The 26,187-nt window shown below is 43.9% G+C and overlaps 1 protein-coding gene and 1 pseudogene across 3 annotated transcripts in view; one reads left to right on the top strand and one right to left on the bottom strand.

Annotated features, from left to right (window-relative positions):
* Positions 1-26,187, bottom strand: part of LOC137347086 (ephrin type-A receptor 7) — a 610,086-nt gene that overhangs the window by 196,463 nt on the left and 387,436 nt on the right. The gene's annotated exons all lie outside the window — the stretch shown is intronic.
* On the top strand, positions 21,910-22,006 carry LOC137347354 (U6 spliceosomal RNA; annotated as a pseudogene).

Genomic DNA, 26,187 nt, shown 5'->3' with positions numbered 1-26,187 from the left:
AGTCAACAGCAGAACTAGAAAATGAAACCACCAAAGAAAAACTGTGTTTTATTTTTAAAAGTTTATTTTAAGTGACATATGTAGAAAATATATCACTGGGAGGACACAGAGAAGCACAGCAAAATCCTAAAAGGTAAATAAGGGGGTCAAAGTAACCATTAGGCTAAGGAGTATACTATGAAGGCAATTTTCTTCCCCAAGGTTGATTTTACTAAATACTACAAGAAATGATTTAAAATACAAAGAATAGGATAAGACAATAAAGGAAATAAAGTATTGAAAAGGAGGAGCAAGATCTATAGCCTTAACCCCCCAGAATGGGGGAGGTGGGACTATTACAAATTGGACGGTCTACACCTGGGCCGGACTGGAACCAATGTCCTTGGGGGTGCTTTTGCTAACGCCGTTGGGGAGGGTTTAAACTAATGTGGAAGGGGGATGGGAACCAAATGAGGAGGTCAGTGGACAGCAAGGAGGTAGTAACTAAAGCCTGTAAGGAACTAGATAATGAAGTCAGCGTGACTAAGGGAAAGAGTAGGCAGGGAGCAGATGATGAACGCAAAGGGACTGGTGGTCTGAGGTGCATTTGTTTTAATGCAAGAAGTGTAGTAGGTAAGGCAGATGAACCTAGGGCTTGGATTAGTACCTGGGAGTATGATGTTATTGCTATTACTGAGACTTGGTTGAGGGAAGGGCATGATTGGCAACTAAATATCCCAGGATATCGATGCTTCAGGCGGGATAGAGAGGGAGGTAAAAGGGGTGGAGGAGTTGCATTACTGGTCAAAGAGGATATCACAGCTGTGCTGAAGGAGGGCACTATGGAGGACTCGAGCAGTGAGGCAATATGGGCAGAACTCAGAAATAGGAAGGGTGCGGTAACAATGTTGGGGCTGTACTACAGCTCCCAACAGCGAGCGTGAGATAGAGGTACAAATATGTAAACAGATTATGGAAAGATGTAGGAGCAACAGGGTGGTGGTGATAGGAGATTTTAATTTTCCCAACATTGACTGGGATTCACTTAGTGTCAGAGGTCCAGATGGAGCAGAATTTGTAAGGACCATCCAGGAGGGTTTTCTAGAGCAGTATGTAAATAGTCCAACTCGGGAGGGGGCCATACTGGACCTGGTGTTGGGGAATGAGCCCGGCCAGGTGGTTGAAGTTTCAGTAGGGGACTACTTTGGGAATAGTGATCACAATTCCGTACGTTTTAGAATACTCATGGACAAAGGCGAGAGTGGTCCTAAAGGAAGAGTGCTAAATTGGGGGAAGGCCAACTATACCAAAATTCGGCAGGAGCTGGGGAATGTAGATTGGGAGCAGCTGTTTGAAGGGAAATCCACATTTGATATGTGGGAGGCTTTTAAAGAGAGGTTGATTAGCGTGCAGGAGAGACATGTTCCTCTGAAAATGAGGGATAGAAATGGCAAGATTAGGGAACCATGGATGACAGGTGAAATTGTGAGACTAGCTAAGAGGAAAAAGGAAGCTTTCATAAGGTCTAGGAAGCTGAAGAAAGACGAAGCTTTGAAAGAATATCGGGAATGTAGGACCAATCTGAAACGAGGAATTAAGAGGGCTAAAAGGGGTCATGAAATATCTTTAGCAAACAGGGTGAAGGAAAATCCCAAAGCATTTTATTCATATGTAAGGAGCAAGAGGGTAACGAGAGAAAGGATTGGCCCACTCAAGGACAAAGGAGGAAAGTTATGCGTGGAGTCAGAGAAAATGGGTGAGATTATAAACGAGTACTTTGCATCGGTATTCACCGAGGAGAGGGACATGACGGATGTTGAGGTTAGGGATAGATGTTTGATTACTCTAGGTCAAGTCGGCATAAGTAGGGAGGAAGTGTTGGGTATTCTAAAAGGCATTAAGGTGGACAAGTCCCCAGGTCCGGATGGAATCTATCCCAGGTTACTGAGGGAAGCGAGAGAGGAAATAGATGGGGCCTTAACAGATATCTTTGCAGCATCCTTAAACACGGGTGAGGTCCCGGAGGACTGGAGAATTGCTAATGTAGTCCCCTTGTTTAAGAAGGGTAGCAGGGAAAATCCAGGTAATTATAGACCGGTGAGCCTGACGTCAGTGGTAGGTGAAGCTGCTGGAGAAGATACTGAGGGATAGAATCTATTCCCATTTGGAAGAAAATGGGCTTATCAGTGATAGGCAACATGGTTTTGTGCAGGGAAGGTCATGTTTTACCAACTTAATAGAATTCTTTGAGGAAGTGACAAAGTTGATTGATGAGGGAAGGGCTGTAGATGTGATATACATGGACTTCAGTAAGGCGTTTGATAAGGTTCCCCATGGTAGGCTGATGGAGAAAATGAAGTCGCATGGGGTCCAGGGTGTACTAGCTAGATGGATAAAGAACTGGCTGGGCAACAGGAGACAGAGAGTAGCAGTGGAAGGGAGTTTCTCAAAATGGAGACGTGTGACCAGTGGTGTTCCACAGGGATCCGTGCTGGGACCACTGTTGTTTGTGATATACATAAATGATTTGGAGGAAAGTATAGGTGGTCTGATTAGCAAGTTTGCAGACGACACTAAGATTGGTGGAGTAGCAGATAGTGAAGGAGACTGTCAGAGAATACAGCAGAATATAGATAGATTGGAGAGTTGGGCAGAGAAATGGCAGATGGAGTTCAATCAGGGCAAATGCGAGGTGATGCATTTTGGAAGATCCAATTCAAGAGTGAACTATACAGTAAATGGAAAAGTCCTGGGGAAAATTGATGTACAGAGAGATTTGGGTGTTCAGGTCCATTGTTCCCTGAAGGTGGCAACGCAGGTCAATAGAGTGGTCAAGAAGGCATACGGCATGCTTTCCTTCATCGGACGGGGTATTGAGTACAAGGGTTGGCAGGTCATGTTACAGTTGTATAAGACTTTGGTTCGGCCACATTTGGAATACTGCGTGCAGTTCTGGTCGCCACATTACCAAAAGGATGTGGATGCTTTGGAGAGGGTGCAGAGGAGGTTCACCAGGATGCTGCCTGGTATTGAGGGCGCTAGCTATGAAGAGAGGTTGAGTAGATTAGGATTATTTTCATTAGAAAGACGGAGGTTGAGGGGGATCTGATTGAGGTGTACAAAATCATGAGAGGTATAGACAGGGTGGATAGCAAGAAGCTTTTTCCCAGAGTGCGGGATTCAATTACTAGGGGTCACGAGTTCAAAGTGAGAGGGAACAAGTTTAGGGGGGATATGCGTGGAAAGTTCTTTTCGCAGAGGGTGGTGGGTGCCTGGAACGCGTTGCCAGCGGAGGTGGTAGACGCGGGCACGATAGCATCTTTTAAGATGTATCCAGACAGATACATGAATGGGCAGGAAGCAAAGAGATACAGACCCTTAGAAAATAGGCGACATGTTTAGATAGAGGATCTGGATCGGCGCAGGGCCTGTTCCTGTGCTGTAATTTTCTTTGTTCTTTGTAATGCAGACCAAGATGTCATTCTGTGAATGTGCTGCTAAGGTTCATACTGTAAAGAATGAAAGAGGAAGCTGGATTGAGAATTCAGTGAGGAACAGTTTGGTTTTTGAGTCAGGGAAGGCGCATGCTGAGGAATTCTTGGTTTCAGAATGATTTACGAGTGGGTAATAGAAATGAGAAATGTAATGCTGTTATGCTTCACAGGTGATGAGAACGCATTTGGCACAAAAGATTAATAGATGCTCTGTAAACAGGTGGAGTCGATGGGAAAGAAATGAGACTGACCAGGATTTTTTTTTACTGGGAACAGCAAGTAGCAGTAATAGTTGATAATAAGTTAACATAATGATCACAAGAGAAAAGAAAGTGCTATGTCACCCAATCTTTTGTACTGATGCAGCAATTCTGGGTAAAAAGCTGAGAAATGCTCAGCAAGGTATATATGCTGGTAGACTGATAGGCTGGTCTCAACTGATGTGCTGAGGCCAGTTCCTAAATCTCATTCAAGTCTACCCCTCTACAGCTTGAGCTTCACACAGCAAGGAAAGAGAAGAGGATTCCTGCCTCTCTCAAAGGCTGTTGCTCAATATTAAAGGAATGTGGCCACCTAAAAGTAAGGAATCACATCTAGGGATAAAAGGCGGCACAGAAATTCTTGAGAAGTTTCTAACCTTTCAGAGGGCAATTTGGTCAGAGCAACAGTGGCGAGGCTGATAGGATGGAAAACCCAACATGGAGACCCAAGTCTGTGGGTGAAAGGCAAAGTGGTCCCAAACCCCTGTTTAATGGCTGATGAAGTAGGCATGATGCTTCATGAGGTGAATATTGTACTATTTGACACTCCCGAGTACCAATGCCAGACAAGACAGGACTAACCAACAATACCATCTAATATGTAGAGCACCCGAATATCTATGCCAAAATGTAGCGACCTTCAATCTGCTGGGCCATACCAGGCACCCACTGCCCCCACACTTACAGCTCTTTCAATGTATCTTGTGCAAACCCATACTCTAGCAGGGTGTACAGTCCAATAGCTCCTGCATCAAACTACTAAAAAGAAAGAGGTTGCATTTACACAGTGCCTTTCTGAAAGCTCCGAATATCCCACAGCACTTCATGACCAGCGGTTTACTTTTGAAATGTAGTCACTACTGTTATGTGGGTGAATTTGACAGCCAATATACACACAGCAAGAGTGCACAAACAGCAAACAAATGAATGACCAGATAATCCTGCAATCGCAGGAGGTGTAATACCTGCCCATTTACCTCCTCTCTCCTCACTATCCCAGGCCCCAAACACTCCTTTCAGGTGAAGCAGCGATTTACTTGTACTTCTTTCAATGTAGTATACTGTATTCGCTGCTCACAGTGTGGTCTCCTCTACATTGGGGAGACCAAGCGCAGACTGGGTGACCGCTTTGCGGAACATCTCCGCTCAGTCCGCAAGCAGGACCCTGAGCTTCCGGTTGCTTGCCATTTCAACACTCCCCCCTGCTCTCATGCTCACATCTCTGTCCTGGGATTGCTGCAGTGTTCCAGTGAACATCAACGCAAGCTCGAGGAACAGCATCTCATCTACCGATTAGGCACACTACAGCCTGCCGGACTGAACATTGAGTTCAATAATTTCAGAGCATGACAGCCCCCCATTTTACTTTCATTTTTAGTTATTTTTTCTTCCTTTTTTTTTTGCATTCCTTTTTACATTTTTTACAATCTTTTTTTGCATTTATTTCATTTCATCTTAGTTTGTTCAGTTTGCTTACCCACTGTTTTTTTCAGGTTGTTTTTCTTCAGGTTTGCACTTGCTGGTGTTCAATATTCAGTATATTCACACCTAATCTGTACTAATGCTTTGTCTTTCAACACACCATTAACATATTGTTTGCCTTTGCTCCGTGACCTTTTGGTCAGCTATGTGGCCTGGTCCAATCTGCACCTTCTCCTTTGTTATCTCTTGCCCAACCCCCACCTCACTTGTTTATAATCTGTGACTTTTCTAATATTTGTCAGTTCCGAAGAAGGGTCACTGACCCGAAACGTTAACTCTGCTTCTCTTTCCACAGATGCTGCCAGACCTGCTGAGTGAATCCAGCATTTCTTGTTTTTGGACCAGATAATCTAGCTTTGGTGGTGCTAATTGAAGGAGGAATGTTGATCAGAATATCAGGAACCCCCTGCACTTCTAAAAATCACATCTAATGTCCACCAGAGCAGGCAGACTGGCACGCGATTTAACTTCTCAACTGGAGGGAAGCATATCCAAGAATGGAGAATACCCTCAGTGCGACGATGAAGTATTGCCTAGATTATGTGCTAAAGTCCGTCAAGGAACTTGAATCAATAACTTTCTGGCTCAGAGCAAGAATACGACCACTTGAGTAATGCCAACATTTACACATTTTAATACAAACATGGTCACCAACTGACACATGGAATGGGCTCTATGTTGAGCAAAAAGGAATCATCAATGACGCTTCTCCTATACTTTTGTGGGACAACACTGGGCAACTCTATCATGCTAATCATTGGGGAAGATAATAAAATTGCCAGTTGTTGCTGACTGGCGCATCAGTCACCGATCCACACGTGGGCCGCACAATACCTGATGTTGCAGTGATGGCCAGAAATAAGCCAGAGTTAGCTGGCCTTACCAACTACTGTGGTGCTGTCTCTATGTGGTAAACTGGCTGCAGCAGCCCTCATTTCAAATAGCAAAGGGCTGCCCTGTTGACCAGCAGAAAACTGAGGCTCTGGTCCTCTGACTGGCAGGTAGGTTATGCCAAGGTCTGCAGGTGGACTGAGGCCTACTGAACTGCCTGGCATGCTTTCTTTCATCAGCAATGTCTTGATTTTAAAATTTTCATCCTTATTTTCAAATTCCTTCATAGCTTCGCCATCTTCCTATCTCTGTAATCTCCTCCAGTCTCACCAACTGCCAAGATATCTGCACTCCTCTAATTCTAGCCTCTTGAGCATCCCTGATTTTAATTGATCCACTATTGGTGGCCGCCCCTTCAGCTGCCTAGGTCCTAGGTTCTTGAGTACCCTCCTTACACCTCCCTGCCTCTCAACCTCGCCTCCCTCCAATAAGACATTCATTAAAACCTACCTCTTTGTTCCAGCTTTCGATTATCTGACCTAATATCTCCTTATGTGTTTCAGTGTCATATTTTATTTTATAATGCTCCTGTGAAGCACCTTGGGATGTTTTATTATATGAAAGGCACTATATAAATACAAGTTGTTATTGTACCACTTAACAATGAAATGCTGCATTTGAGGCACTTTATAAACAAACTTAGCTTGAGGTAAGTCTTGTACTAACGGGATATAATAAGCATTTTATCCATAAAATTGGCACTTTATCGGTTCCCTCCCACAGTGATCTTAATTTGTCTCCATTCAAGAGGGAGGACACAGGAAAGAGAGCATACCCAGCAGAATTCAGTAGCGTTTGTATCACTTTCAATTAATACTTTGTGGCTTCAGTCCTTAATTTGCATGGCATGCAAAATTGAAACAGGTATTTCAGCTCACTAAATCCCAGAGTGCAGAATTGCAGGTACTGAGTGGGGGGGAGGGGGAAAGGTGCAGGTTCTGCTATACTGAATTCAGAGCTCCCATTGCATCAGTTTGTGTGCCTGCAATCCCAGTACACAAAACCTCTGCACTGACCCTTGGAAGACATCACCTCAAGTTGGATTTAAGATTGATTCCCTAACATTATCAGGTACACAGATAGTAGCAATGGCAGATACAAAAGAGATTACAAGAAATAGAAGAAGCTGAATCAGGAGTGTGGAAGACAGATTGAAAATAAATACCAAGAATACACAGGGATGGTTGATACAGAAAGAGAACCTTTGAAAACCGAGCAACAAAATAAAACTGCTTACTTGGGCGATCCAACACATTTGATAACTGAAGCAACAAAGAGTTTATTGGAGGGGAAGGGAATAGCAGTACTAAAAGATAACTTAGGAACACAACTGCAAAATCAAGCTGGTGGTAAGTGCTGGGGCCAGCAGCACAGTAAGCATGTGAAAGTTAGACCTCAAACATTGAAAGAAGCAACTGTTTGAACATTGACTTAGGTCAAAAATTAAATGGAGACAAATGAATGATGAGAGACTCCATTGCATTTTTAAGGGAAAGGAAGATAAAGATTTGAAGTCAGATTTAGAGTGGCAGTTAATGGATGGCCGAGTTGCTATCACCTGCTTTACATTATTGTCCAAAGTCAAGTTAGCCCCATTAAGTGGTCAAAGCATTGGAAGCTTTACTCTGCATCCAACCCATACTAATCTTGACCTGGTAGCGCTTTACACTGACATTAGCTGTTCAAAGCAGGAAAACATCTCATTTCCCTGCACATAAGTCCCTCACTTTCATGGCCAGAAGAACTTGCTTGCCCAAAACAGGGGTGGACTGATCACATGAGGTATTGAAAGATTTTCTGGATGCCTCTGTGAATGGTTCTGTAGCGCTGCAGTATCCCATAACCTTTCAAAGCAGCCAGTCCAACCCAAGAAATCAGACTTTTTCAGCAATGGAAACTTTGAGACAAACCCTTTAAACAGGTGAAAATTTGCAGGGCTATGGAGCAAGAGTGGGGGAATGAGACTAATTGCACAGCTCTTTCAATTAGCTGGCACAGATACAATGGGCCTAATGGCTTTCTTCCGTACTATAAGTTTATATGATCTCTTTATTTATGTTCTCATTGTGGCTTTGATGTTGACATTGGATGTGTAAAGCCTCCCACTTCCCTGTGCTGGCATTCTTCACCTCAGAAAAATAGCCAAAGCATTTGAATTTGATAAAAACGATAAGCGTTCAATTTGGTTTATTTTCCCTTTTGTGAGAATGTATTTGAATTCTGGCTGCAAAAAAAAAAACTAGAACGGCATATAACCAGCTGAATTGCACATTTCATCAGCACAGAACACAAAATTAGGCAGGGAAAAATCTGAAACTGCTTTAACGAACAATTTGCACAGGACACTCCCAAACCTTTGAACCAATAATGAATTGCGAATCCTGCAACTCCAGTGCAATCTTGAAGCAATCAGTGCTGAAAGTAAGAGAGGGCAGCAAGTCCTTACAAATGGAGCCCTTCTTACAGATAAATCAGTAGAATTCAGAGGTTTCCAACAATACTCCATTATACTAATTAGATTTTATCCAGTTTTATTTTCAATACTAGTCCACACAGTAATCTGACACAACCTACATTTCTTCTTAAAATGCACCTTGTGCACCACTTCACAATAGAAGTTTAGTACCTTTATGGTCCCTTGCTAAATAGCTTTATTTCTGCCCTTGTGGTTTCCATGGTAATCCATTTATTAAATCAACTGCAATAGAATTACTTTGGTAATACTTTTCCAATATGACACAGATCTTAGACCCTCAAATATCATTCCTGTGTGGTTTGCAGTAAAACCGTGTTTTCTGACACATCCTTCCAATTCTTTTAATTAAGGAGAAAGAAGTTAGAAACTCACAAAAGGAAATAAGTCTTTCTGATTTTTTGCAAAGGATTTACATTTTAAGGTTTGGAACAATAGAAACCTTACCAAATAAAAACATGTGATAAAGCCAAAGGGATATCTTCAGTTCTTTTTTATATTAAGCTGTCCTTCAAGTACTACACCTTTTCTCTTTATCAATAACTCAAGTGTCAAGTCATGAAAGTAGTTTTGTGTTAAAAGGAACATTTTTACTATATTTGATTGAGAATACAAAGTTTTTGTCGACAATAAATTACTAAAAAGAAAAGGGGATGGCACCATAACCAATGATAGATCGAGGCCAAGCTCCCAGAGAAAGGTGACTTTCCAATTAGACATCATGACAGGATGATGGTAGTGCAAATTGGATAGTCTGCCAATGTGTTGAAGGCATTATGAATCAAAATGACATTAAAACACTTAGAAAAGATACAACCTCACCACATTAGCAAAGCATGTTAAAGGATCTTTATAACTCCCCCAGAAGCTCAGTAGGTTAATGAGTTGCAAGATTTGGTACTGAGTTAAATAGGCCAGAAAGGTCTGAAGTTTGATTTATGTTCTCTGCTGAGTTAGCAGATCTCAGGTAAGACTGCAGTAAATAACACTTGACCTCATGTCCCCAGAGAAGGGGCAAAAGCACCCAATCAATATCTCATAACCCCTGGTGAGAAGTGCACTTGTACGAGTCTTGGTTGAGGACAGGTATTGGGCTGAGCTGTGGATAACATCTTAGGTGAGTGAAAGAAAAAGACGTCTTCATTAGAAGAAAGAGTTCAAAGAAGTGTTGAAATTGGCTTCAAACAGGCTGGAGTAAAAGACCATGAATTCATCCCTCATCGTGGACACAAAAGGCAGATTGATCAGTATGAAAATCGGCATAACTGAGCCACATCGAAGACAATGGATGAAGAGCTGCATCAGGAGAAAAACAACAACAAAAACTTGCATTTATTTGTCACCTTTAGCACAGTAAAATATTCCAAGGTACTTCACAGGAGTGTTATCAAATAAATTTTGCCAGAAGCCACATAAGGAGATAGTAGGTCAGATGACCAAAAGCTTGCCAAAGAGGTAGGTTTTAAGAAGCATCTTAAAGAGGTAGAAGCAGAGAGGTTCAGGAAGGGAATTCCAGAGCTGAGGTCCTAGACAGCTGAAGAGACGGCCAACAATGGTGGCGCAATTAAAATTGGGGACGTGCAAGATGCCAGAAATGGAGGAGCACAGATATGTCGGAGGATCGTGGGGCTGGAGAAGGGTATAGAGGGAGAGAGGCCAGGGAGGGATTTGAACTAAGGATGGGAATTTTATAAATTGAGGTGATGGGTGAATGGTACTTGGAGAGACTTTGGATACAGGCAGCAGAGATTTGGATAAGCTTAAGTTTATGGAAGATGGAAGATGGAAGATGGGAGGTCGGCCATGGAAGCACTGGAATTGTCAAGTCTAGAGGTAACAAAGGCATGGAAGAGGGTTTCAGCAGCAGAATAGCTGAGGTACAGGGCAAGTCAGGCAATGTTATGGTGGTGGATATAGGCGGTCTATGTGATGGCCCGGATATTGGTCGGAAGCTAATCTCAGGGTCAAATATGACAGCAAGATTGGTAACAGTCTGGTCCAGCCTCAGACAGTTGCCAAGGAGAGGGACAAAGCTGGTGGCGAGAACCAAAGACAATGACTATTGTCTTTACAGTATTTAGAAGCTGCTTTGCTGGAAATCCATCACCCCAAAAAGCCACTAGGAGGAAGCCATCACTATGTGCCCTTACTGCTTATTCCAGAACACATCCTTCAGTACTGCGCGGAACATATACAACAAAACTACCCATATGTACCAAGATACCTAAAAGGCCTCAACAAACCTTAATCCTGATCCATGCCCAAGTAGACATAAAATTTCCTTTTAAGGGGTTAGTATAACATTGACCCTTTAACTTTAATGAGAGTTTACATTTTAGAGTCAGAGGTTTCCTTTTTGTTTGTTAAAGCAATTCTAATTCTGATATGATCCGTACATTTTACTTAACTCTAAGCTCATATTAGTCTGGTAGATAATAAATAATCCATTTCATTTAAAGACATGGTTTATGCTGGAGTTCCTTATTCACAGAAGGTATCTTCTCTTGGTGCACCTTTCCTGATAGCTGTGAAGGCCAAGTGCCGTATGTGAAGCTGCCAAGTGACACTGTGAGTTGTTGTTGGTCATCATGGTAGTGTATGCCAATCCAAAGGATGTGACGCCATTTCCATCTTTCACCAGCTGGTAACTCCCAGGTGCGAAAGTCGACATTTAGAGCCTTCATGTCACGCTTGCAAGCATCCTTGAAGCAGAGCTTTGGGTGCCCACTGGTCATCTGGCCCTGGCTACCTCACCATACAGAAAGTCTTTGGGTATGCAACCGTCTTTCATCCTGCAGACATGTCCGATCCACCGAAGCCGCCTCTGTTTGATTAGTGCCAACACACTTGGGAGCTCTGCCTTTGAGAGGACTGCCACATTTGTGATTTTGTCCTGCCAGGATATACCCATAATGGGCTGCAGACAGTTAAGATGGAAATTATTGAGCTTCTTTTCCTGGTAGCTGTAAGTCACCCATGTTTCACAGCCATACAGCAAGGTGCTAAGAAAACAGGCTTTATAAACCATCAGCTTGGTCCTAAGGGTCAACTTGGTGTTATCTCTTGCGTGTTTCACAGGTCAGCCAAATGTGGTAGCTGCTTTCCCTATGCTGTATCGAGCTCTGCATCAAGGGACAGATTGTCTGTCACCATGGACCCAAGGTAGCAGAATTTGCTAACCTCTTCCAATGGGGTGTTATTTAGTGTGATCAGGGTGGAGATGCAACACCTTGTCCCATGACCACGGATTTCTTGATGCTTATAGTCAAGGAGAACAAGTTACAGGCTTGGGAGAGACAGTCCATGACTCTCTATGGCTGTGTTTTCATGTGAGTGACTAGCGCAGCTTCATCAGCGTAGAGCAGTTCACTGATCAGGACATGATGTGAGAGGAGGAAGGAAAGACTAAGATTTATAAAGTGCCTTTCACAACCTCAGGATATCCCAAAACACTTTTTGAAATGTAGTCACTGCTGTAATATGGACAGGGAGACAGCCAACTTGCACACAATGTCCTACAAACAGCAATGTGATAATGACCAGATAATCGGTTTTACAGATGTTGCCTGAGGGATAAATGGGAAGGGATATGAGTGTTGGCAAGTGTCACTACTTGCAGCATTAATGTTCAACCTGGTTGGGGGATGAGGAGAGCATGGTTTTCAAAGTCATTTCCTGTGTCATTAAATTCTGAGCAACTGTGAGCTCCATGAAGATAAATGAGAATCTTCTCTTCAATATATGCATAAGGAGGGATATAATACCAAAACAAAATACTTTTTAATACAACAGCCACTCGTTTAATAGGCTCCGATAAACACATTTTACACCTTCATTAACGAGAGAGCCATATGCTCTTTTCTCCAAATAAATGTTATAGTGACAGTTTTTTTTTTTAATTTTGCAGGAATTTTACAAATGAATCACTTTTAAATTTACATGGTGAGTCAATAAAAATGTGTTAAATATTAAACCAGGAGTAATATTTCATTCAAGCTTTAAACGCAAGTATTTAAATTAATGACTCTTCCATGGTGTAAAGCAAGAATGTCACATAACAAATACATCCAGTGTCCTTACGATTACACTGCAGCTCTCTCTCGACTCTGTTTTCCCCTTGCTGCGTTATCTCTCTTTCTCCCCCCCATGCACTCTCTCCTGCACTTTCTCCCCTCACTCTCCCGTTCCCCCTCTCCTGCTCTCCACCCTCCCTCTTCCTGGCTCTGTCTCTCTCCTCCGTCCCTCCCTATCTGTCTCTCTCGCTCTACTCCCCCCGCCATGTGTCGCTGTTACTCTCTCTCTCTCCCCGCGCCGTGTCGTTTCGCCCCCTCCTCTGCATCTCCCTCTCTCTCTCTCCACCACTTCGTGTCCATCTCTCCGTCCGCTCGGTTATCCCCTCCTGCACTCTACCTATCTCTTTCTCCCCACATGATTCATGCTGTCATTCTATCCCATGCTTACCGCCCCCGCTCCCCCATCTCCCTCAATTCCCCGCTCTCCACACCCACCCCCACCCCCCCACCCCGGCCCACTCCGTCTCTCTTTCTATCTCATGCTCTCGCGCATGCTCTCTCCCTCTCTCTCACTGTGGCTCATAAGAACATAAGAAATAGGAGCAGGAGTAGGCCATTCAGCCCTTCAAGCCCACTCCACCAGAGATCATGGCTGATCTTCTACTTCAACACCATTTTCCTGCACTATCCCCATAACCCTTGATGATTTTAAAATATAGAAATATATCGATCGGCTCTGTCTCTCGCTCACTCGTTCCCTGGCTCTCTGCCTGTCTCTCTCACTCCCTGGCTCTGTCTCTCTCTCTCGTTCGCTCGCTCCCACCCTGGCTCTGTCTCTCTCACTCTCGCTCGCTCCCTCCCTGGCCCTGTCTCTCCCTCTCTCTGGCTCTGTGTCCCTGTCTCTCCCTGTCTCTCTCTGTCTCGGTCTCTCCCTCTCTCCCTGGCTCGGTCTCTCCCTCTCTCCCTGGCTCGGTCTCTCCCTCTCTCCCTGGCTCGGTCTCGCTCCCTCTCCCTGGCTCTGTCTCGCTCCCTCTCCCTGGCTCTGTCTCGCTCCCTCTCCCTGGCTCTGTCTCTCTCCGTCTCCCTGGCTCTGTCTCTCTCCGTCTCCTTGGCTCTGTCTCCCTCCCTGGCTCTGTCTCTCTCCCTGGCTCTGTCTCTCTCCGTCTCCCTGGCTCTGTCTCTCTCCGTCTCCCTGGCTCTGTCTCCCTCCCTGGCTCTGTCTCTCTCCGTCTCCCTGGCTCTGTCTCTCTCCCTCTCTCTGGCTCAGTCTCTCTCTCTCTCTCTGGCTCAGTCTCTCTCCCTGGCTCAGTCTCTCTCCCTGGCTCAGTCTCTCTCCCTGGCTCAGTCTCTCTTCGGCTCTCTCTTTCTCTGTCTCTTTTGCTCACTCCCTCCCCCAAACCCCTACACCCTAGTGTACGCTCGGTTTCTCTCTCACCACACACTTGGCTCTCTCTCTTTCTCTCCCCAGCTCCGTCTGTGTCTTTCCCTGGCTCTGTCCATCTCCCTTTCTCTCTCCTCGGCTGTCTGTCTCTCACTTTCCCCCCAGTTCTGTTCGTCTCTCTCAAATTCTCTTTTGTTTACAAAACTGAAGTTGTGGACCCCATACCCCCTTCTTTATCTCCTCACGTTGATCTCTCTGGGGCTCAGAACCACCTGCAGCCCAGCTGTACTGCTGTCTGGTGTCCATCAAAGATTTTCTGCAGTAGACTTCTGGGAGTTTAGTAACAGTTGTAAATATGGACTGAAATGGCGGTTAATTTTTAGCTGCATACCATGACAAAAGTTATGCCTGCTATGCTATGAGAATGTACATAATATATCATGCCTTAAGTCAAATTGGCCACTGTTGAATTTGCTATCTTGATCTTTGTAGGAACACAATGGTTAAGGAAATGAAAAATAGAAAGGAAACCTGGGCAATTCACTGTGTGCTGCATTCCTAACAGAAGATATGGTCAGTAAATGTCCAAAGGCTTGTAATTACAAGAAAGGATATGGGCAATAAAATGACCAAAAGCTTGTAACTATAAGAAATCAGGTACGGGATCTGTTCTTATTGCAAACATTCCAATGGTACAAATACCTATGATTATCAAAACACTGGCAGAATGAACCACATTAAGGGAATCTTGTTATTTCTTCTGGTTCCATGGTTATTATTATGGTCAGGGGAGCAAGGAACCTTGAAACAGTGTGACGGAAGACACCTGGGTGATTGAGAAAGGGACAGACATTTCCAGCACAGCTAGCAACAGAGGCCATTTACTTTGTCCTCATCACTAGCATTTGCTAAGGACTCTATCCATGAGAGGTAACATCACCTTTGAGCACTCACAGACCTGACCATGCAAGGAGTAACCAATCCCTGATCGCCATAGGTTCTGAACCCATGTACAGAGGGGTATAATAAAGGCGTATTTTCCTTTGCTCTTCGCTGTACAACCATTGGTCAATGCGTCAGAAGTTACATCTCTTCCCCTGGGCGTCTGACCAATGCTCCAGGTCTGAATAGAGACTAGAGGGGACTAGCTGGTCTGGGTAAGAGAAAAGCTTGTAAGTATCATTCAGGGAATGTGTAACCCTTTAATCTCCTGTTGAGAATTAGTTAAAGTGGAGAGCTGAAGGGGAAGTACCAGTTTTCTGTGGTTGAGTTAAAGAGATTGAAGGGTAAGGCTGGGGACTGTGTGGAAGATTCAGCTCTGTGGATATCATCCAGACAAGTGGATGTGTAAACCTTTGATCTCATAGTTTAAAGTAAGACAGGCCAGTTCTCCTGTGCATTGGGAAGATTCAGATTGTGTGGGGTATTTATAAAATGAGGACACAACTGAATTGAAAGAGGTCAGTTTGTGAGTTATGTTTCCCATTGATAGGTCCTGAAAGGTGTTATTCGCTTGTTCATCAGCTGTCAGTGTGTTATACATATCCTTGTGATTGAAGCATTGTTCAGTAAAGTTAGTTCAAGAATTTAGTTGCTTGTCCTACAGTAGCCTGATGACTTGTGCTCTCACTCTCATTCCAGATGTTGAAGCAAAATATTAGCGTTTGCCAGTGAATGTGTGCGTGGGTATCATACAGGCAGTGGGATCGAGGTATAGGAAAAGATATTGATCCTGCACAGCGATTGATCATGCAGGGAAAGACCCTATCACTGACCTCAGTGACATCGTGCATGAGGGGAGAGTGAGGGTCAATCCTGGATATAAAGGGATCCCTTTCCTTTATCTGGCATTGCAGTCGAGATAGCCTGGCCAACTATCGGAAGAAGATCCCTCTTGAACGACTGATCATCACTCAGTGGGAACTTGGTGAGATTAAAGACACAGACTAGCTAAGAGTCTGTGGATATTGTTTGTAACATTGATTTTATAGTAATATTCATTAGTATTTAGTACTATGCAACCTATGTGTAATCTTTAATCTTGTAGAACATGGTTAATTATTTTAAAAGTCATAGAAAGTAAAGCTCAATGTATTCCAAAGGACTCACAAATGTTGGCATTTATTTTCTTATTGAGTCGAATCTGTAGTTAAGTAGGACCAGACTTGTGAATAATTGTTTTTAAGTTGCTTGTCCTACACAGTAGCCTGATGACTTGTGCTCTCACTCTCATTCCAGCCCTTGAAGAAAAATATTAACGCTTGGATTGATGTCACCCTCTGGTAGTGCATTTACAATTGCACATTAATAAGATGGAGGATCACAGGTAGAAAGCTATGTATTTCCACTTTTAGCATTACCAAGACTTGAAATTTCACAAACTAACAATTAATTCTGTACTCCATTGCATCCAATTAACAGGGAACCAAGTGAAAAAAGCTGAAATTATTTTCGCTGTACTTACAATGTTTCCACATTAAACTTATATAGTGCAAGGTCATGACTTCTTTATTAATGAAATAAATGTTTTTGCACTGCTATATTCTCCATGATACAGGACGCCACATCTCTCCATTGCCACTTCCCAACACCCCCAGCTACATGTCAGCAGAACAATAACTTCTAGCTGCACTTTGTTACCGTTTTATTGGTATTAAGTGTGAGATGTGCCGTGGTGGCCAGTTAACCAAGATAGTCTGTTATTGGAATAAGTGAGTGAGTGAGGAGAGAAAAAGGGAAAGAAATAGATCAGGGAATTAAAACATACGTGGACATGGAAAAACTGTCAATAGATATTCAGATCATGATGCTGCTTAAAAAAATTATGTCCTCATCTCCCTTCTGTGCCCCCGTTCCCCGACCAGCTCTTCTGGCAACTGCTGTGAATGTGTCCTCCGGTTATCGACCCACCAGCCAGTGGAAACTGTTTCTCTTTACTTACTCTATCAAATCTTCCCTTAGCCTTCTCTGCTCCAAGGAGACCAATCCTAGCTTCTCCAGTCTCTCCATATAACAAGTCGCTCAACCCTGGCACCATTCTAGAAAATCTCCTCTGCACCTCCTCCGAGGCCTTGACGTCCTATATCATTCCAAAGCACTAACCAGCGTATTTATTGTGATTATACCCAGGGCAGCTGCGGAAAAGTTAAAAGCAGAGCAGGCTGTGCATAGGGGGATGTGATCAAGCACACGCTGCGGGAAACATACTTCAAATGTAACACTGACAAAATTGCTTCCCAACAAGATGAAAACCTTTCCTCCTTTTTATTAAATGGTGTTGTAAATTCCTTTCGAAAAGTACATGGAAATCATTCATCTCCATTAACCTTGGATATAAAATGGACTGCTATGTAAATTAATAAAAGAAATTGCACAGGGAAGATAAGGACATAATGTGCAGTTACCAGGCACACTCAATATTTCATTTGGAGAGAAGTGTAAATTTACAACCATGTCTTTCTTTGTATTGATTATTCAGACCAGAAAAACCAAACACAGCATACTTCAGAGTGCTTGGGACATTTTTTTAAAAATCCACATTAAAGTATTTCTGGCGACTCCCTAATGACCCATGAAGTGCTCCAATGCTGAACAGAACATATTGCTACCATTGCGAAAGAGAACAGGCAGCATTACAGTGCAAGAAATTAATTACCCAGCAAGGTAATAACAATGTGCATTAAATGGCAAAGTAATTAAAGGTCATAATGAAGGAAAATTAATAACAGATCGATCGAATGTTTTAAATTATTTTGATTTATATGCCAATCAGATTAAAGTGGGTGTAGTGTTCTGTCTCAGGAGGTACCTTCTGCAGATGCTAAATTATACTGTCCAGTCAAGTGTTTACCACGTGATCACTCAGAGGAGTAAAAAAGCTAATCAGATTTGGAAGACAATTTTTTTCTAAAGGTAATCTTCATTAAAAAGTATCTACAGGAAAACAATATTTTTTTGCGGTTTACTTTCAAATGAAAAAAAAGGGTTTTCTATTGAGTTTTCAGGCTGTAGTCTTGGCACATTTATCTGTGTGGACCCTGTTTATTGCCCAGCGAGCTCTAATCTAATAGAAGGTCTTGGTAAGTATCTATAAACTATATCATGTTAAATGGCAGCAAAGACCTCAGGGCCATTCTGCAGTCAGTACATTGCTGATTCGTAAGCAGTGCTGTACTTCTCTGAAACTAATTCCTGTGCAACAACTACCTGAAAAGCCGCCTCAGTACAATGTTACAACCAGGTGAGAAAGGGGACTTGGGGTTCCCTCTCAGCCTTTTCCTGGTTTGACTGTAACAGGGTTTAATTTTTAAAACACCACGTTTTTAGTTTTCCCTCAGTAAATCCTTGTTCACTGCTCTCTGATTGTAATGGCAAAGAAATTAAACAGACAAGTTTTCTTAAATTTAAGCAAGATAGGTGTAAGTTTGTTAACCTTAAAACTCTAATTCTGTTAAAACTACTAAAAATATGCGACGACGCTAGCACGTAAACGCGATAAACACATACGCAGATAGAGACAGAAAAGGAGAAAGAATCAAGGGGAAAGGTTTGAAGCAATAGCTGGGGTTCATTTACTGTCTTTTGAGTTTGATGTAAAGTCTTGGATTGCAGTTCGATCTTGCCATCTCGTTGGGGCCCAGTACACACTTACAAACTTGTTTCAATGGTTTTCTACCTTCTTGAAATCCAGTTGCAGTTTCTTCTTTTCATGAGAGAGTGAAAGAGAGAGACAGAACCAGGGAGAGATGCTCTTCAAGTTCAGTTACAGTCTGACCTCAAACTGTCATGTGAACACGATTCAAACCAAATCAGGGCCAGCAGGCAAGTCATGTGACTAGCTTTTTAAAAAAAATAACCTGCCCAGTGAGGTTTTGTGGATTCTTTCAATCTTAGTCAACAGCTTCAATAGGGGGCTGGAATGCTGGCTTTCACACAGTCAATGTCTTGTGATCAAAATCCATTTAGGTAATTGAATCACGTAGCAGTTCCATTGTCTTCTCCAGGCAACTGTCTCTTAGAATGCAATATTTCCAGCCACTGTCCTGTTAGAATGCAGGTCAGGCCATGTTTTCAGTCCAGTAAGAGTTGAAAATTAATGTTCCATATGACAAAATTAATATGCCTCATTCCTGGCAGGTGTGGCTTTCGTCACAACAACCATAGGCTGCAATTACAGAGCTAAACAGTTGTGCCAAATATTCCTTGTAGTAAACATGCAGATTGGACAATCTTAAGTCAGGTAGTCTGTTTTACATTTGATGGTGATCTCTCTGCAATCTTTGACTGATGTACCACACGCACTTGATCATCAGTCTGTGTTAATGCATAATACTTCAAACTGAGATGCACACATGCAATAGCTAATAAACATCCAATATACGCAATGACAAAAGAAGGATACGGTGAGCAAGACATGGAAACTAGACAGATGTCATGATCCATCGGGAGCGTCCAGAGGTTTATATCTGAAGACAAAATTTCAGTGGGTCAACTTCTAATTTAATCAATTCACTTTAACACCAGGAATGTTGAGAGTAGCTTGAATCATTTTTAGCTTTAACAGATGGATAAATCCAGAGAATGGTTCAAAGCTGGAATGAGTATTAACTCCAGCCTAAGAGGTGCATTCCCAGGAGGAATGTGATCATGTAGGGTGGATTTTTTTTTTAAAGAGTAAAGCCAAAAGTACTGTAAATAAAACAGAAACCTCTTAGAATCACAGTACCATAGAATGGTGTTATGAACCCTTTAGGGACCATTAACTTTTAAAAAGGGAAAGCTGAATTTCCTATTACTGAAAGAATTATGCCACAAGATTTCACATTTCAAACAAAAAATTTTACTGTACAAGAGTTAAACAAAGCAAAATACTAACGCATCATTTTGGAAACATTTATATTTACAGCCATAGAGTGATACAGCACTGAAACAGGCCCTTCGGCCTACCGAGTCTGTGTCGACCATCAACCACCCATTTACACTAATCCTACATTAATCCCATATTCCCTACCACATCCCCACCTTCCCTCAATTCTCCTACCACCTACCCATACTAGGGGCAATTTACAATGGCCAATTTACCTATCAACCTGCAAGTTTTTGGCTGTGGGAGGAAACCGGAGCACCCGGCGGAAACCCACGCAGTCACAGGGAGAACTTGCAAACTCCGTACAGGCAGTACCCAGAATTGAACCCGGGTCGCTGGAGCTGTGAGGCTGCGGTGATAACCACTGCGCCACCCTTCTTAAAATATTAACAGAGCATGAATACGTAGACTTTAAACTCTAAACACCAAGAGTGCCCCCACTTGAGTTCCACTTCCACCCCAAGAGTTCCCCTATACTTTACAGGATCTTGGCTGTTGGTTCACTTCTCTTGGGACCAATCCAAACTGTATCACGGCTCTTAGGAATTCGCTTCGATTTTCCTTAGTTTCTCAAATATCTTCTGGGGCAACAGCTCTCCTAGGGATTTTCCCTCTAGCTTCAGATAGGCAAACCCTCCAGTTCTACTTCAACACAAAACAAATCTCTATTTCCCAGCTTCAGCACGGACCTACCTCAAAACAGAAACACCTCTGGTTCCTGATGGTCTCTTTGCTCCCGCGACCAACTTCTTTCAAAGCCAACTGTTTTCTCTGCGACCAACTGCCTGTCTGAAGCCAGCAGCTTTCCAAAAGGAAGCTGCTTGTCAGTCAGCAAGGACACACAGATCAAAACACCAACAGGTACCCCCTGCATCATCTATCTCCATAGCAATTTGGTACATATGGGATGTCCCAGATGGTAATTTAAACTAATTATTTCCAACTCCAAATCCTCTCTTTGTTCTGGGAAATCATGAATAATTCAAACCACCGACCGCGATATCGGAGTGGGACGGCCAGCGGGACCAGGTAATTAATTAATTCCCAAATTTACATTAATTACCATATTTAAATGTGGCTCACATCGCTGAGCGGCAGGGGTGGGGGGGGGATGCTGGGGGGGCACAGGCAATATCCAATATGGGGCGAGGCTTTCCGGCATCAAGGCCTGTTGTGGGCCTCTCCTGGAGCCATTTTACAGCCCCCCTCCCCGCCACAACCCACGACGTCGGGGGGGGGGGGGGGGGTCAGTAAAATTCAGCCCCAGGTGATTATCTTTCAATGCAAGACAAAAGAAAACAATTCCCAAATTAAAAGTTACCTCTAGAAAATTAATACAAACCATGAACCAGGCGATCGTAACAACGGTTACAGCACAGAAGGCCATTCTGCCCATTGAGTCCTTGCCAACTCACTGCAAGAGCAACTCAGCTAGTCCCACTGCCCATTTTCTTCCAGTAGCCCGGCATTTATTTGATATCTGACCAATTCCCTTTTGAAAGTCACAATTGACTTTATCTCCACCACACTCAGACTGTACATTCCAGATCATGACCACTTGCTGCTTGAAACAGTTTTTCCTCATGTCACCTTTGGTTCTTTTGCATTCACCTTAAATCAGTTCCCCTGGTTCTTGACACTTCCACCAATGGGAACAGTTTCTCCCCATCTAATCTGTTCAGACCCTTCATGATTTTGGACACCTCTGTCAAATCTCCTCTCAACCTTCTCTTTGCTAAGGAGCAGTCCCAGCTTCTTCAAGCTATCCATGTAACTGAAGTCCCTCATCCCTGGAGCCATCATTGTAAACTCTCTAAAGCCTTCACGTCCTTCCTAAAGTGTGGTGCCCAGAATTGGACGCAATACTCCAGTTCAGGTTGAACCAATGTTTTATACATAAGTTCCTTGCTTTTGTACTCTATGCCTCTATTTATGAAGCCCAGAATCCCATTTGTCTTTATCAACCATGTTCTCAACCTACCCTGCCACCTTCAGCAATTTGTGCACATATACACCATAGGTCCTACTGTTCCTGCAACCCCCTTTAGAATTGTATTCTTTATCTTATACATGCTTGCTCGGTGGCACATATACTAAAATTGGAATAGAGAAGATTAGCATGGCTCTTGCACAAGGATTACACACAAATTAGGGGCATCACAGTGGCGCAGTGGTCAGCACCGCAGCCTCACAGCTCCAGGAACCCGGGTTCGATTCTGGGTATTGCCTGTGCAGAGTTTGCAAGTTCTCCCTGTGACCGCGTGGGTTTTCGCCGGGTGCTCCGGTTTCCTCCCACAGCCAAAGACTTGCAGGTTGATAGGTAAATTGGCCGTTGTAAATTGCCCCTAGTGTAGGTAGGTGGTAGGGAATATGGGATTACTGTAGAGTTAGTAAAAATGGGTGGTTGTTGGTCGGCACAGACTCGGTGGGCCGAAGGGCCTGTTTCAGTGCTGTATCTCTAAATAAAAAATAAATAAATTCATGAAGCGTTCCATATTTTCTGAGATGTCAGGAGGGACTCATTTGGTAGCACTCGGACCTCTGAGCCATAAGGTTCCAGGTTCAAGTCCCACTCCAGGGCTTGAACACAAAAATCCAGGCTGACACTGCAGTCCAGTACAGTACTGAGGGAGTGCTGCACTGTCGGTGGCACCATTTTTCAGATGAGATGTTAAACCAAAGTCCCATCTGCCTATTTGGCTGGATTTCCTTTTCCAAATATATATTTTATTCACAAAAATCTGTGAAACAAAAAATTACACAACAGTTCAAAATTGATATTTTGGTACGTTTCCTTTGATACAGAATGCGAGTTTCCTCACAACTCTTGCCATTCCATTTTACAGGCAATATGCATAACACAGCAAAAACATATTTTGGTGAATACAGCCCGAGTGGTTTTACATGGGTTCCAGCCCCTATGGCGGGAGGGCCTTACACTGTGGCCTTTCCCCATTGAGCCTTTGCAGTGGCTGCCCCAAGCTTTAGTGCATCCCTCAGAACGTAGTCCTGGACCTTGGAATGTGCCAGTCTGCTACCCTTGGTCATGGACAACTCTTTGCACTGGAACCCCAGCAAGTTCTGGGCAGACCAAAGAGTGTCTTTCACCAAGTCCTCCAGCAGCATTTGATGTTTATCTCAGTGTGCATCCTTGGGAACAGGATGGACCGAAGGGCCTATTTCTGTTCTGTATAACTATGACTCTATGACAGCCCATACAGCACAGACTCCGGGGTTAGGGAGCTGCTCAGGATGAACCTCGACAAAAACCACTGCATCTTTTTCCACACCTGCTTTGCAAAGGCACATTACAGAAGGAGGTGGGCGATGGTCTCTTCCCCACCACAGCCACTTCAAGGGCAGCGTGCAGAGACGGTGAGATTCTGGGCATGCTGGAATGATCTGACGGGAAGGGCCCTTCTCACCACCAGCCAAGCTAAATCTTGGTGCTTGTTTGAAAGTTCTGATGATGAGACATTCTGCCAAATGACTTTGGCGGTCTTCTCGGGGAACCATCCAACATGATCCACCATCGCCTTTTCCTGTAGGGCCTTGAGGACATTCTGTGAAGACCACTGCCTGATGGATTTGTGATCAAAGGTTGTTTTTCTGCACAAACTTTTCCACAAAGGATAGGTGGTATGGCACAAAACAACTGAATGGAGCGTTCCGCAGCAATGTGACCAGACCCATCCTTCGCAACATCGGGGACAGATAGAACCTCAGCCCGTAGCGACACTTGGTGTTTGCATACTGGGGTGCTCGGCACCACTTGATGCAGTGGGCAAGGGCGATGTCGGGTACGTTTCTTCCCCTTTTATCCAGAGGTTCGAACATCGTGTCCCTGCAGACACGGTCCATTTTCGACCTCCAGATAAAGTGGAAAATGGCTCAGGAGACCACCACGGCACAGGAGTGGGGTATGACCCAAACCTGTGCCACGTACAGTAACACCTTTAGCGCCTCACACCTGATGAGCAGGTTCTTACCTGTAATGGAGAGAAAACGCTGCTCCCACATGTTCAGTTTATGTTTTACCATGGTTATATGCTCCTTCCAGTTTTTGGCACACGCCCCGGCCCCTCCTAACCATATCCCCAGCACCTTCAGGTAGTCTGACCTGACGGCGAAGGGAACAAAAGATCAGTTGGCCCAGTTCCCAAAGAACATGGCCTCACTCTTGCCGTGATTTACTTTGGTTCCCGAGGCTAGTTCAAACTGGTCGCAGATGCTCATCAGCCTGCGAACGGACCACGGACCCGAGCAGAAGTTGGTGAGGTCGTCCATGTACAGGGAGGCTTTGAACTGAGTGCCTCCGCTGCTTGGGATTGTCACCACTCTTATGCCTGCAACCTTCCTAATGGACTCAGCAAAAAAGTTCGATACAGCAAACAAACAAGACAGGGGAGTGAGGGCAGCCGTATCTGATTCCAGATTTGATCGGGAATCTTTCTGATTCCCACCCATTTATTGAGACTACACTACTGATGTCTGTGTAGAACAGTTGGATCCAGTTGCAGATTCCCTCCCCAAACCCCATTTTGGAGAGCACGTCCATCATGTAGGTGTGCAATATCCTGTCAAAAGCCTTCTCCTGGTCCAAGCTGATGAGGCAGGTGTCCACTCCCCTGTCCCGTACATAGGCGATCGTATCCCTGAATAGCGCAAGGCTATCAGAGATCTTCCTGCCGGGTACCGTACAGGTCTGATCAGGGTAGATCACTAACTCCAGATTAGGTTTGACCCGATTGGCAATGAGTTTGTACAGAATCTTGTAGTTTACATTAAGCAGTGAGATGAGCTGCCAATTTCTGATTTCCACCCTCTCCCCCTTCCACTTGTAGATGAGGTGATGATGCCTTTCCTCTTGGATTCTGGCATGCTGCCAGCCAGAAGCATACTCTCATACTTCCAGCAGGTCTAGGCTGATCCAGTCCCTCAGAGTCGAATATAATTCAACCGGTAAGCCGTCACTTCCGAAAGTTTTACTCGTTTAAGGACCTGATGGCCTTTGTCAGCTCGTCCAAAATTAGCAACTTGTTCAGACTCTCCTGCATTCTGTCATCTAAGACCTCCGTGACAGATGACAGGAAGGATTGGGAGGCTGTGCTGTTCGTGGGCTTCATGTTTTACAGCCCAGCATAAAAGGATTTGCTGATCCTTAGTTTGTCAGACTGCGATGATGTTACCGAGCCATCCTCTTCCTTCAGGCTGCTGATCACAGAGCTCTCTCTGTGTACCTTTTGGAAGAAGGAACACAAGTACATCTCATCCTGCTTAACGGAGCGGACTCTGGACCGGATGATGATCTTGGAGGCTCCAAGGCAAAGAGCAAAGTCTGCTGGCTCTTCACCTCTCGGGGATCCTCCTTGACCGCAACCCCCATCGACTGCAGCAGGAGCAGATTCTGCATTCTTTTCTGGAGTCGGGACATTTCCCTCTCTCTCTCACCTTCTGAGCACATTTGATGTTTGAAAAACCTCTTGATATTCACCTTGATCGCTTCCCACCAGTGTGCTGGAGACTCAAAAAAGGGTTCAATGGTTCTCCAACCTTCATAATCCCTTAGAGTTCTTCAATGTTCTCTGGGGTCATCAGTTTTATGTTCAGCTTCCATGTCCCCCTGCCAACTCGCAGGTAGCCTTGTAAGTGACAGTCGAATAGTAGGATGCAGTGGTCAGAGAAGAACACTGGCTTGACGTTGGTGGATCTGACCATGAAAGCATGGGACACAAACAGGATGGATTTGACTGGTTATAAAAGACCCCATGGCACAATTTCAAAGAACAGCAGGGGAGTTAGCCCTGGTGCCCTGGTCAATATCTATCCCTCAATCAATAGCACAAAAAAAGATTATCTGGTCATTATCACATTGCTGTTTGTGGGAGTTTGCTGTGTGCAAATTGGCTGCCACATTTCCTATATTACAACAGTGGCTACACTTCAAAAGCACGTCATGGCTGTAAAGTGCTTTGAGATGGATGGTAGTCCATATATAAATATATAAATGCAAGTCTTTCTTGCCTCTTCTCATTCTTCCTACCAAAATGCATCACTTCACACTTCTCTGCATTAAATTTCATCTTCCACGGATCTGTTCATTATACCAGGCTGTCTATGTCCTCTTGAAGCCTGTCACTATCCTCACAGTTCACAATATTTCCAAGTTTTGTGTCATCTGCAAACTTTGAAACTGTGCCCTGAACACCCAAGTCTAAGTCATTGATATAGATCAATAAATACAATTGGCCTGGTGTCCTCCAGAAGTAGATGCCCACATGAACAGCAAGGAGCAAGTCACCTCCAGCTATGTCAAATGTGCATTCAGCATGAGCACACCCTACCTGA

This window comes from Heterodontus francisci, chromosome 31, assembly GCF_036365525.1.
Source record: "Heterodontus francisci isolate sHetFra1 chromosome 31, sHetFra1.hap1, whole genome shotgun sequence".
NCBI lineage: Eukaryota > Metazoa > Chordata > Chondrichthyes > Heterodontiformes > Heterodontidae > Heterodontus > Heterodontus francisci.
The sequence above is the reverse complement of the archived record's forward strand: the minus strand, read 5'-3'. Positions and strand labels throughout refer to the sequence as shown.